The 13678-nt window shown below is 40.5% G+C and overlaps 1 long non-coding RNA gene across 1 annotated transcript in view; it reads right to left on the reverse strand.

Annotated features, from left to right (window-relative positions):
* Positions 1-445: 445 nt before the first annotated feature.
* The window catches only part of LOC309615287, a 30580-nt gene continuing 17347 nt past the window's right edge, over positions 446-13678 (reverse strand). Inside the window, exons 3-4 of the long non-coding RNA XR_014236701.1 lie at positions 10405-10514; positions 446-8649 (exon numbers count right to left, since the gene is read on the reverse strand). This is a non-coding gene — a long non-coding RNA (uncharacterized lncRNA). The remainder of the gene's footprint in view (positions 8650-10404; positions 10515-13678) is intronic.

Below are 13678 nucleotides of genomic sequence, written 5' to 3' on the forward strand. Positions count from 1 at the left end.
CTTTATTCGTCTGAGCTGAAGTTTGCTGGTTGTTGAAGGTTATGTGTGGTAGTGCACAAAAGTAATAGCTTTATCCTAATACAAAAACTGAAAAACTATTTCTTAAGGGCTACGTTCCAAGCACTGTCCTAAGAACTTGATGTATAGAGCAGTCTTATTTGGTCCTTACATCAAAGACATACAACATCTTCTTTAACATGCAAAGACACTGAGGCACAGTTTGCCTAAGTTTTCTGTACTTACCATGGAGTAACAGAGTACTTGACAAAACAGCATTAACTTAGAAGCATTTTATTTCTAGCTAAATTATTTAGTGCCATAATAATTTAATCTATGGTAAAATAAAAATCTGAGCATAAGAGATGACGATAAGATGAAAACTTTGCCCTCAGAGAGTCTGTGGTCTGATAGTCATTTAAAAATAATTGCAATGGAAAAAAAAAATAATTGCAATGGGAAGGAAGAAACAAAACTGGTTTTCTGGTTTTGTTCACAGGTGACATGGTTATGTAGAAAGTCCCAAAGAATTGACCAAAAAAAAAAAAAAAAAATCCTAAAACTAATAAGCAATTATAGCAAGGTTGCAGGATTCAAGGTTAACATACAAAAGCCAACCACTTTCCTATATAACAGCAATAAACAATTGGAATTTGAGATTAAGGACACAATATCACTGATACTAGCACAAAAAAATGAAACAATACTTAGGTATAACTCTAACAAAATATGTACAAAATTTATATGAGAAAAACTATAAGATTCTGATGAAAGAAATCAAAGAAGATACAAATAAATGCAAAGATAGTCCATGTTCGTGAATAGGAAGACTTGTTATTGTCAAGATGTCAGTTTTTCCCAACCTGACAGATTTGACACAATCTCAGTCAAAATCCCAGCAAGTTATATTTTGGATATCAACAAACTGATTTGAAAGTTTGTATGGAAAGACAAAAGTCCCAGAAGAGCCAACCCAAATTGGAAGAAGAAGAACAAAGTCACGGGCCTGTGTGTGCCCAACATCCAAACTTACTATAAGGCTGCAGTAGGGACTTCCCTGGTGGCGCAGTAGTTAAGAATCCGCCTGCCAATGCAGGGGACATGGGTTTGAGCCCTGGTCTGGGAAGATCCCACATGCTGCAGAGCCCGTGTGCCACAACTACTGTGCCTGCGCCCTAGAGCCACAACTACTGAGCCCGTGAGCCACAACTACTGAAGCCCACGCACCTAGAACCCATGCTCTGCAACAAGAGAAGCCACCGCAATGAGAAGCCCGCGCACCGCAACGAAGAGTAGACCCCGCTCACCACAACTAGAGAAAGCCCGCGCACCGTAACAAAGACCCAACGCAGCCAAAAAAAAAAAAAAAGGCTGCAGTAATCAAGACTGTGGGGTATCAGCAAAAGACGAGAAAAATCGATCAATGGAACAGAATACAGAGCCCAGAAATAGACTCTCACAAATACATTCAATGGATCTTTGACAAAGGAGCAAACGTATTCAATAGACAAAGGGTAGTCTTTTCAACAAATGGTACTGGGACAACTGGACCTCCCCATGCAAAAGAAAAAAAATTTTAAAAAAAAAGAATCTAGACACAGAACTTACCACTTTCACAAAAATTAACTTGAAATAGATCATAGGCCTAAATTTATAACTCAAAACAATAAAATTTCTGGAAGGTAACATAGGAGGAAATCTAGGTGACCTCTGGTTTGATGATAACTTTTTAGATACAACATCAAAAGCACAATCCATGACAGAAAAAACTGACAAGTTAGACTTCATTAAAATTTAAAAATTCTTCTTTATGAAAGACACTGTTTAGAGAACGAAAAGACTAGCCACAAAACTGGGAGAAAATATTTGCAAAATACATATCTGCTCAAAGACTTGCATCCAAAATATTCAAAGAACATCTAAACCTCAACAATAAGAACCCAATTTAAAACTGGGCAAAAGAGCTGAACAGACATCTCACCAAAGAAGATATATAGCTGGCAAACGAGTGCATGAAAAGAGGCTCAACAGCATGACATTAGGGAACTGCAAAGTAAAACAACAATTTGAAATATACCACTATACACCTTTTAGAAGACCTAAAATCCAAAACACTGACAATGCCAAATGCCAAATGCCAACGAGGGTATGGAGCGAAAGGAACTCTCATTCATTGCTGATGGGAACACAAAATGGTACAACCACTTTGGAAGGCAATTTGGAAATTACAAAGCTCAACATAGTCTTGACATATGAACCAATTATCATGCTCATGGATATTTGCTCAAATGAGCTTAAAACTTATGTCCACATAAAACCCTGCACAGGAATATTCATAGCAGCTTTATTCATAATTGCCCAAAATTAGAAGCAAGCATGATATCCCTTCAATAGGTAAATGGATAAATAAACCATGGTATATCCATAAATGGAATATTATTCAGCAATAAAATGAAACGAACTACCAAGCCATGGAGGACATGGAGGAACCTTAAATGCATATTGTGTGTGAAAGAAACCAGTTGAAAAGACTACCTCCTATATGATTCCAACCATGTGATGTTCTGGAAAAAAGCAAAATGATAGCAGCAGCAAAAAAGATCAGTGGTTGCCAGGGGTTTGGAAAATACGGGGAAGGATAAGGTCGGTGAAGCCCAGGGGATTTTTTTTTGGAGGGTGAAGCTATTCTGTATGATACTATAATGGTAGATACATGACATTACGGACAATACGTGGTATAATTATATATGTATATATATATTTAGTCTTTCAGAAACCCTTGGAGTTTCACGAGTGCCAGTGTGTCCTTGTTATGCTAAGGAGGTGGCTCATGGCTGAAATGTGGGTGGGGGAATAGGGGCCCTAGAAAGCTTCATGATGGAGGCTGGTCACCAGAAAGACCAAGCACAAGATTACAGGGTTGGTACTTTCAGCCCCACTCCCCAACCTTCAGGAAGGGGAGGGTGCTGAAGAGTGAGTTCATCTTGGGGCCAGTAATTTACTCAATCACGCCTATGTCATGAAACCCCAAATAAAAAGTCTGAACACCAGTGCTCGATGGAGCTTCCTGATTAGTGAACATATCAACGTACCAGGAGAGAGATGCACCTCCAACTCAAGAGACCAAGGCTCCTGCGCTTGGGACTCTTCCAGACCTTGCCCTGTGTATCTCTTCATCTGGCCATTTGTGTGCTTTATAATAAAACCGTAACCCAAAGTATAGTGCTTCCAGTGGGTCACTCTAAGCACCAGATTTGAAGGTGCATTGTGGGACTCACCGAATACATAGCCAAGTTGGACAGAAGTGCTGACGTCATGAGGACGCCATCTGTGGCTCCTGTGTGATGTGGGTACAGTCTTGTTAGAGACCTTGTCCTTAACCTGTGGGATCTGACACTCACTCTGGGTAGCTAGGGCCAGATTGAATGAAATTGTAGGACACCCAGGCGGTGTCAAAGAATTGTTGACAGAATGGAACACACTGTACAATGCCAAGGGTGAACGCTGATGTGCAACAATGGATCAACATGGGTTCATCATTTGTAACAGATGTACAACACTAACACAAGAGATTAAGGGTGAACTGTGGCGAGATGGGAGTACTTGAGAACCCTGTACTATTTGCTCAATTTTTCTGAGAACCTAAAACTGTTCTAAGAAAGTCTATTAATTTAAAATATAATAATTACACAAATAGAGTTGTGATGGGTGTTTAAGAAAAAGCTCAAGGGCATATAGAGAATGGATAAACAACAAGGTCCTACTGTATAGCACAGGGAACTATATTCAATATCCTGTGATAAAGGAAAAGAATATGAAAAATAATAGATATATGTATAACTGAATCACTTTGCTGGACAGTAGAAATGAACATTATAAATCAACTGTACTTCAGTAAAATAAATTAAAAAACAAAAAAGGTCAAGGGACTATGGAAAGATACAAGGGAACAAAAATTAAGAGTTCAAGGAAGGCAAATTTGAAGATGTGAAATTTTAAACATTAAAGAGAAGATCCTAAAAGTTCCCAGGTAGAAGAAACAGGCCATATACCCATGACTGCAAATCAGAATAGATTGGACTTCTCAGCAGAAATGCCTGAAGCTAGAAAGCAAGGGAGCAATGCCTTCAAAATTATGAGGGAAAGTGATGTCTAACCTGGAAGTCTATACTGGGCTAAACTATGTCATTCCAGTTTGATAGAGTGAAGACACTTTGATATCAACAAGCTTCTCTCTCATGTTCCCTCTGTCAAGAAGTAAATGACAAAGGAAATGTACACTTTGCTGCACTTAGTAAGAACACTACAAGAAAGGAAAGTGGGATGAGAAGGTTGCCAGAGCACTGGAGAGAGGCCTAAAGAGTTAAAGGACGATGTTGAAGGGAGATTCTAGGATGATGGCTGTGCAGTCCCACATGAGACTGGGTGATAGAAGGCTCTAGGAGGAATGTCTCCAGAAAAAGTAATAACTTGTTTTCGTTTTGTTTTTTTTGGCCATGCCACACAGCTTGCAAGATTTTAGTTCCCTGACCAGGGATGGAACCCGCGCCCTCAGCAGTGAAAGCACGGAGTCTTAACCACTGAACCACCAGGGAATTCCCCAAAGAGTAATAATTTGAACATTGAGAGGGATTCTTGCTTCTGGGAGTGGGGAGGTGAATTAATGATAAGAAATTAGAGTACAAAGCAGTGAAAAAAAGTGAGGAAAATTGACCAAGAAATGTAATCATATCACTCTACATGACTCATCTTTGAATAATATTTATGTAGACATAGTAAGATCAAAATATTATTGGTTTAGAGTCAAACCGTGATCATAAATATATTAGCTACAGCTCAAATGTAGTTATTTCCCAGAACGTTACTTTCTTTAGGACTTTCAGTGGTCTGATACAAAAATAGATCCACAAATATGAATATACGCTAACAATTACCATGGTAGGGTATGACTACCCAAAGATATTACTGCACATTAAAAATCTCTTTAATATTCCATGTACAGTGGAAACCTAAAGTACAGTGCTTTTACTTAAAAGGATGCCTCTTAGGTATCTTTCTGGTTGATAATGCTGCTTATGGGAAGGAGTAAAGAGGCGAATGCATTTGTATTCAATTTTCAGAACTGAGGATTTTGTCTTTTTAAGGTTCCTGAAATATGAACACTATCTTAATTAGTAGTGTTGTTATCTCTGAAGATTTAACTTCACCATCAAGACCAAAAATAGTCAAACCCTTGCAGACCACTTGATCTACTGAATTATGTAACTTCCTCTTCCTTTTAAAAATCTCAGCCACATGACAAACCAGACTGCCCTAAACTCCTTATGATGTTAGCCTTTGTTCCGGAATACATTTCCCTCCTCAGGGTTTTATATCAACAAGGTTATGAACAGTGCTTTGTTCAGAAGTGAAACTGCCACTCAAAACACTCCTCAGCTGACTTTCCTGGAACAAATTTGTTTATGTACCTTCTAGAGAATCTCACTTAAAAGGGAATATGTTCCTGAAAAAAAAATGTAAATGATATTGTCAACTCGATCACTTTTTAAATGCACAAGGGCTGCTCGCTGTTTAAAAAGAACATTGAAGCAAATCATTTTGTACAGCCTAGACATTTGTGAAAGGCGAGTAATTATTCCTTAGTAAATATTACTTTTTAAGTTTGGATTGAGTGTAGCTGGTTATTTGATAATAGAAACATTCCTCTGTAAACGATAATAGTCTCTCGTCCTAAGTTACCATTTCCCCAGGTATTTACCATTTTTACAAAGCTATTTGTAAAGTTCTTTCATCAGAGATTATTTTGCCCCTAGTGAAGTGATCATCTGTACTAAAGATTCCATCACAGTCATGAGCCATGTCTCTGACATTTGATACAAATATGGTTGGTTGACATACCATTAAGTTCAAACATAACTTGCAAATATAAGTTAAATTAACTTACCGTATGGCATTTGTCTCCCCTTTCAAAGGTGTATGTTGAATTCTGCTTTCTTAAAAAATTAAAACAAATTTTATGATATTTAGAAGTTTCTTTCCACCACAAAATATTTTGTGGGGCTGCTGAAAAACTTTAAAGCAAAGGTAAAATAACATGTGACTTTAAAAACAAGGAGCTTTGGGCTTCCCTGGTGGCGCAGTGGTTGAGAATCTGCCTGCCAATGCAGGGGACACGGGTTCGAGCCCTGGTCTGGGAAGATCCCACATGCCGCGGAGCAACTAGGCCCGTGAGCCACAATTACTGAGCCTGCGCGTCTGGAGCCCGTGCTCCGCAACAAGAGAGGCCGCGATGGTGAGAGGCCCGCGCACCGCGATGAAGAGTGGCCCCCACTTGCCACAACTAGAGAAAGCCCTCGCACAGAAATGAAGACCCAACACAGCCAAAAATAAATAAATAAAAATTAAAAAAAAAAAAACAAAAACAGAAAACAAGGAGCTTCAATTGTCAATTGGGTCATTTTCAAGGTTCTATTTTCTACCTTCTTGCATTGGCCATGATGGATAATAATTAGAAGGAAAGAAATTGAAATATATCTTACCTCCCTTGGTACAGGATTTCTATAACAAGAAATATTAAAAAGGAATTAATAATACATAAAAGTTTACTAAAAAAAAAAAAAGTTTACTAGTGTAGGTCTGAAACAGCCATGTTGGTAAAAGGAGGCAGCTCTTTGTACATCAGTGTTCAAAACAATTATTATAGCAACACTATAGTATTTTGTGGCCACTTCTTATTCCGTTTAATTTTTAATAATATCTGGAATACTTAAGAGCATCTGGGTTCCATTAAGAATTTAAAATCACTGAAGTCTCTGAATACATCCACATTCCACAGGACATGTGCCACATGGACATTTGTGTTGCCCTGGGTTCCATCTTTTATTGGCTGGTGTTTCTCTACCACACAGGATAGTAACTCTTTCAGTATGTTAAAAACTGTATTTGCTTTTAACTGTGGAATTCTAGTTGAGATTCCTTCCCAAGTTGTGAATACACACACCCTTAGAAAGGATGCCAAATGTTCTGTTCCAAGTTACACGTGGCCAAAAGTGTTCCAGATATTCAGAATCAACCATATTAGCTGTGTTTACACAGCCAGGAAAATGCATAACTCCTGAACCCTATTCATGTGGAAAATTACAGTAGTCTCTTTCATTCATTTAGTTCCGTGTGTGTGGATAAGAGGGCAATTGTATTAATTTGACCTTTGGACCTCACCCTTGTCCTTCAGCTCTTGTTATTAGCCCTTACCATATTTTACATGTGATCAGCAGTGGTCTTTGCTTTTCTCCCCTGGGGTTTCTTCTGTATTAATCATTACTTCATCTTACAGAAACTTCCTGAGGGCTGGGGCTATGCTTTAAAAGGTCTTTGACGCCTGGCACAAGTCCCAAGAAACAAAAAAGTTTTCTAGAATTCTGGAATTACCGTATTTTCCTGGTTCTATGAGCCACATTTTTAACAACTCAGAACTTAAGATTTCTGTAATAATCAATGTCAGTAGAATATTTCAGCTGCCGGGAGAAGAGAAGTTGAGACAGTTTTCTTTGCCAGCTCAGTGTTCCCTTCAGCTCCACGGCAACCCTGAGAACAGTCACCTAGTTGCATTATTAGCAACTCCAACTGTTACATTTTTAACTTAAATTTGGATTCCTTGCTGTCACTGAAAATGCCTTCAAAAAGATTACCAATGAAGAAACTCAAAACCACTAGGGACGAAGCAGATGGCTTGGGCAATTAAAGGCAACAAAGCAAGGCCAGAAAGAATGTAAAGGCCAGAATTCCCTTCCATCACCCTGGGCAGTTTTTAGGGGGTCTCATTTCCTCCAATTAGCCTCTTCTCCAGAGACTGACCCTAAGAAGGCCCACCCTCTGCAAGGGGGCATATGTGACCATAAACCTAATATCTGTAAAAGAGGCGGATCAAATGAGCAGGGGACACTTTGAGGTGGCAGATCTAGGCTGGACTTGGGAAATTGGCGACAGAGGTGCACCCCTGTTATCTGAAGCCAAAGGTCTGGATAAGGATACTCAGGAAGAGCACAGGAACGATCAGAATTTTACGCCCGTGGGAAGGCGCAGAGATGGGGCCCTCCAACCAGGATCCTGGGAGGCGGAGCCGCACTCTGTGCCTGGCCACTAGCACAGCAGCAGGAAGTATTCCACGTGCGCAGTACAAGTAAATCTCCTATTTGAAGAACAGGGTTGTTACTGGAACTCTTGAGAAGTAACAAGATGACATGGCTTTTTTCATTCTTAAATCCTAAGAGCCGACGCAGGATGGGTGACCCGCTCTACACAGTGGGAGGCGCAAGTACCGTCCTATCTCTTGTTTCTAAATCAAGTTAGAACTGGCTCCGAGTGGTCTTCCAGCTAACTCTTCCTGGTTTCCCCAATCGAGCTGCAACAGACCTTACGGCGTTACTTTTCCATCTGCACAGCCTCTCCATTTCCCCTGGGACCTCCCTTCCCAAGCCCCATCTGAGTAATTTACTCCTCTGTCAGCCTCAGAGCTGTTTTCTGGGACCTCTCCATCACCAACATCCTGGTCCTTACACCCCTGGTCTCCTGCATCCCGGACTCCTGCACCCCCACCCCCCTTCCTTCACACACCCTCCTGGCTTTGGAAGAGCTACATCCTCTAGTAGCTTCCTGAGAAAAGGAGCGTGAAAGGTAAAGTGTTTAAGGCTTTGCATTTTTCAAGATTTTATTCTCGATGACAAAAGAAAAGAAAATCATGGAAAGTGGCAGTTTGGAAAGCCAACCTTGACTGAAGAATTAGCGTTAAGATGTGAAAGAGGAGTCTTTTTTTGGTTATACTTTGCTCTGATGCTACTCCTACTGTTTCTTTTGAACAGCCAGTTCTTTATAAAGTCATACGTGCATTCATTTAAAGCTTTGCATTCTCCAAAAGCATACACTAAAAATAACAGGGCATATGGGATAAACAGGGTTGGGGCAGACCGCACCGCCCAACTTTATAACAGGAGCACCAACAAAAACAACAAACAATTATTTAAAAAAAAAAAAAAAAAAGCTCAGTCAATCTCCACTAGAGCCTGCCCTATGCAGCCTTTGAACTTGGGGGCTTGCATTTTCCTCTTTGAGATACAGGGGCATTTGTTTCTAAGAGACCAGATTTCTCAAAATTAGAAATCTGATTTAGGAGCCTTCATCTTTTTTTTTTTTTTTTTTTTTAACACCAAGAAAAATACTTCTGCAACTTCCTTCTTTGTCTTCATGGCTTTACCAGATAGCTTAATGTTGGGAAATGCATAGCAGTTCCCGAAACCACTAAGCCAGCCCCTGCTTTCACTAAAGGAAGGTACCTCTGTAGGATTTCTTTCTTAAGGTGTTTGCATATTGCTATGGCTTGCTTTTTAATTGTGAAGAAAGTTTGCTCCTGGTCTTTTGGAAATCCCATATCAGCATCATTACACTGATATCACCCCGCATTTATCAATTGTGTATGAGCTAATTCCCATTCCCAAAACACATGTGATAGCAGAACAAACCGTACATTTTGTCCTTTGAAAGACTTTAGGGCAAACACCACCCCTAGAATCTTAACACTGTTTTGGTTTGTTTTTTGCATCCTGTTTCCTCAATCCTCTCTCCATGTTTCTTTTCTTTTTTGCTCTACAAGCCAAAAAAAAAAAAAAAAAGAAAAAAGGCTTGATTTAAGTAGTATTGTGTTCAGCTGTAAACAGAAACCTAAAATAAAGTAGCTTAAATAAGATAGACATTAACTTTTTCTCACATAAAAGCAATTCAGAACTAAGATCATCTCATAATACAAAATTCCTGCTGTGCTCCAGCCATCACATCCACATCCCAGACAGAAAGAAGAGGAAGAGCAGATGGGCCTAAAAGCCCCTCTCCTTTTATGAAGTGTTGGGGAATGGAAAATGTCCCCCTCTGCCCCTCTCGAGGTCTTGTGGCTGGACTCAATAAAACTGGCACAAGACAGATTAACAGGAGAAAAAGAAAAATTTTCATCGTGCACACAGAGGCCTCATAGAAATGGGACCTAAGAAGTGGCCAAAGCAGGCAGCTTTTATACTTTTTAGACAAATAAACAATACATTTGTGAGGAATTGACAGGACAAATAAGCTTAGATTTGGGGTGCCCAATTAGTGAAGAATGTAAACTCAATTTGGGCTTGGGGTCGTCAATTACAGAAGTAACGAGGTTTATTTACAGAGGCTTCTCGGCCCTGAGATCCAGATCTTTGGTGGCAAGGGCATCCTTCCACCTCCATATGCAGGGAGAGCACCTTTCACATGAGAGTATATTTCCTGCTTTTGGGGAGACGGAAGGGAGGGTCAGAGTATTCCTCCTGTGTTGGCCATTTCCTAAGTAACTTTAATTCAAAATAATCAATATGCCATGTGAGGCACACTTACCCAACAGAAGCCTTCTGAGAAGCTTCAGAGACCACTTAAATTATATCTCCCTGGCCACACCCAGTTGCAGAAGGGTCTAAGAAATAGCGTCTTGTAGCCAAGCACATTTCCTGGGGTTTTGATATTAAGGAAGAAGGGAGAATGGATCTTGACAGGCAATTGGCATTCTTTGCCACAGTATTATTTCAAAATATTTAATGTGTATTGAGCATTTTTAATACGCCAGAAACTGTCAAAGGTAAGTAAAACTTGATTTCTGTCAGTAGACATAATGAATATGATGTGCAAAGTTAGTCATAAAAATTCATGGTAAGTCACACAACGAGGATTCAAGCCCAGTCACGGGTGCACCGCCAAAAACGACATTTGTTTAACATTTCTCTTTGTATAGAGAGATTGCCACTTGATTTCCAGTCACAGTCAGGGGCAGAAAAATCATCTTGAAGCAGATTTTTCTTACACAGGAGGAGGAAGAACCAGTTCAAGAAGTCAGAGACTTCTTGGAGGAGAGGAAGCTATACTCTAATCCTCTAAGATTTGAAGTTATGGAGTCTTCTAGAATCAAAATGATGACTTAGATAAAATTTCAGGGCTAGGTATAGAAAATGGGGCCCCCCAAATAGAGTTACTGTGAAGTTAGAGGAGGGACCAGCTCTGATACTGAGTCAGAGAGAGAAGTGGAGAAGGGATGGTACATCTGGGGCCCTGTGAGGTCGGGTCCTGGGATGGGCCCAGTCTCCAGAAGGTACCTTGTGCTTGGGAAGCACCCACCCATCTGAAAGAGCCTGTTGTTTCTAGATGTAGGAGCTGGGGTGCAGAACTATAAGGACGTAATCCTAGAGATTTCCTTCCCCTGTAGACGCATGGCCAAGAGTCCCCGGGTGACCAGCCAGAGCAGAGGAATGAGCCAGGAGGACCAGGCCTTCCTCCCAGCTCGCAGGCATGGTTCCCTCAGGGCAGAGGGCCCTTCTTTGCTTGCTTCGTTTCCCCCACCTTTCTGAACAATATTTCATCTTTCACCAGCCCCGGTTCCATGCTTGGGCCATTCTGCATTTCCAGCAGCCAATAAGACACAAAACCACTGTTCCACAGAAGTGCACACAAACCTCCACGCTGCCCCATCTGCGCGGTGACCAGCACCTGTCCGTTCTCTTGAGTCTAGGGCAGGGAAGGAGGAAGCAGGTCTACCTGAAGAGCTTTGGCCGGTTTGGCTGGGACCACCTTTCACTGAAGATGGCATGGAGAATAGGTAACCCACACCCAAAGATCACTACTGCTGGAGAAAGATGCCACCTGCCTTAGTTTCCTGTTGCTGCTGTAACAAAGTATGACAAACTTAGTGACTTAAGACAGCACAGATTTATTATCTTGCTGTGCTGGAGGTCAGAAGTCAGAAATGGGTTTTATGGGCTGAACTCAAGGTGTTGGCAGAGTTGTATCCCTTCTGGAGGCTCTGGGGGAGAAGTCATTTCCTTCCCCTTCGGGAGGATGCCCGCATTCCTTGGCTCAGGGGCCCTTCCTCCATCTTCACCGTGCATCCCTCCAAACTCTGCTTCTGTGACCACACCTACCTTTCCCCTCCCTCTTATAAGGACCCTGGGATTACACAATAGTCTTTCCACCTCATGATCATTCACTTAACAGCACCTGCAAAATCCCTTTCCAATGTTAGCAGTGCTCTCTTGCTTCTTGTATTTACTTATTTGGGCTTGGAGGTGCTGTGAAATGTGCTTGCCTTCAAATCAGCTGTTCTGCCTATGTTTTGGGCTAACATTTCCTTCAGGCATTTTTTTTCTGGTGGGGCAAAAAGCAGCTCGGCATCTGTGCACGTTGCCTGTGCACATTGGCTACTACACCACCCTAGCACGTGTGGCCTCTATGAAAACAGAGATTGTTTAGCTTCCTGCCTTGGACACTGCTCCCCACGGCCACCTGTGACTCAACCGGCAGGCTGTCTGCTGCTGCTGGGAATTCACCGAGGCAGGTCCTAGTGGAACGGAACCCTCCTCTGGGACACTCAGAAGCACCTAGGCAACGTGCACAGGTGCCGAGCCGCTTTTTGCCCCACCAGAAAAAAGGCCTGAAGGAAATGTTAGCCCAAAACATAGGCAGAACAGCTGATTTGGAGGCAAGCACATTTCACAGCAACTCCAAGCCCAAATAAGTAAATACAAGAAGAGAGCACTGCTAACATTGAAACATTAATTCCTAATAGCTAATATATAAATACACAGATATATATTTTAGCTGTTAAAAGTAAGCGAACATCTGAAAGAGCAGGTTGCTTGTAGGTGTACGGATTGGAGTACAGAACTACTAGGACATAATCCTGGAGGTGTGCTTCTGTGCATATATTCTCCTTATATATAATTTCAACTATATATACATTATTTCAAGTAGACATAATTTCAAATACATATATGTGCATATATACATATATATCTTCTATGCCACAAGAGAATGAAAATTAAATATAGAGGGGGGGAAAAAACCCTCAAGCCAACAAAAGTAGGAAGGGGATAAGAAATAAAGTGATAACTGGAAAATAAAAAGTAGGATGGACAAATAAAAAGTAGAATGGACAGATATGAGAAACCAAAATAAACATGAAAAGGATAGTTTCATCCTATTAAAAGACAGAAGCTCTCATTCATACTGTGATAAAAAACAAATTTCAGCTCTTTGGTCTTTAAAAACCACACATTAAAAAATTTTAAATTGTAAGAATGGAAAAGATATTCAAGGCAAACACTGATATAAAGAAGATAGGTTAACAACATAAATATAAAACTAATTAGACTATACGGCAAAAAGCTTTTATTAATGAGATAGTCATTCCTTAATCATGAACCTATTCATTTGTCCCTGGGTATCCACTGGGGACAGGTTCAAGGACCCCTCATGGATACCAAAATCCGCAGATGCTCAAGTCTCATATAAAATGGCACAGTATTTGCATATAATCTACATACATCCTCCCATATACTTTAAATCATCTCCAGATTACTTGTAATACCTGATACAATATAAATGCTATGTAAATAGTTATAAATACAATGTAAATGCTACGGCAGTGTGCAAATTCAAGTTTTGCTTTTGGAACTTTCTGGAATTTTTATTTCAAATATTTTCGATCCAGGCTAGTTGATTCCACAGTTGCAAAACCCATGGATACTGAGGGCTAGTTGTATATACCTATCAACACAGCTTCAAATATACAGTGACCAAAAATTGACAGAAGGAGGAGGAGAAATTGACAAATCCTCAACCATAG

Source organism: Balaenoptera borealis, assembly GCF_965194805.1.
Source record: "Balaenoptera borealis genome assembly, chromosome: 17".
In the NCBI taxonomy this organism is placed as follows: Eukaryota; Metazoa; Chordata; class Mammalia; order Artiodactyla; family Balaenopteridae; genus Balaenoptera; species Balaenoptera borealis.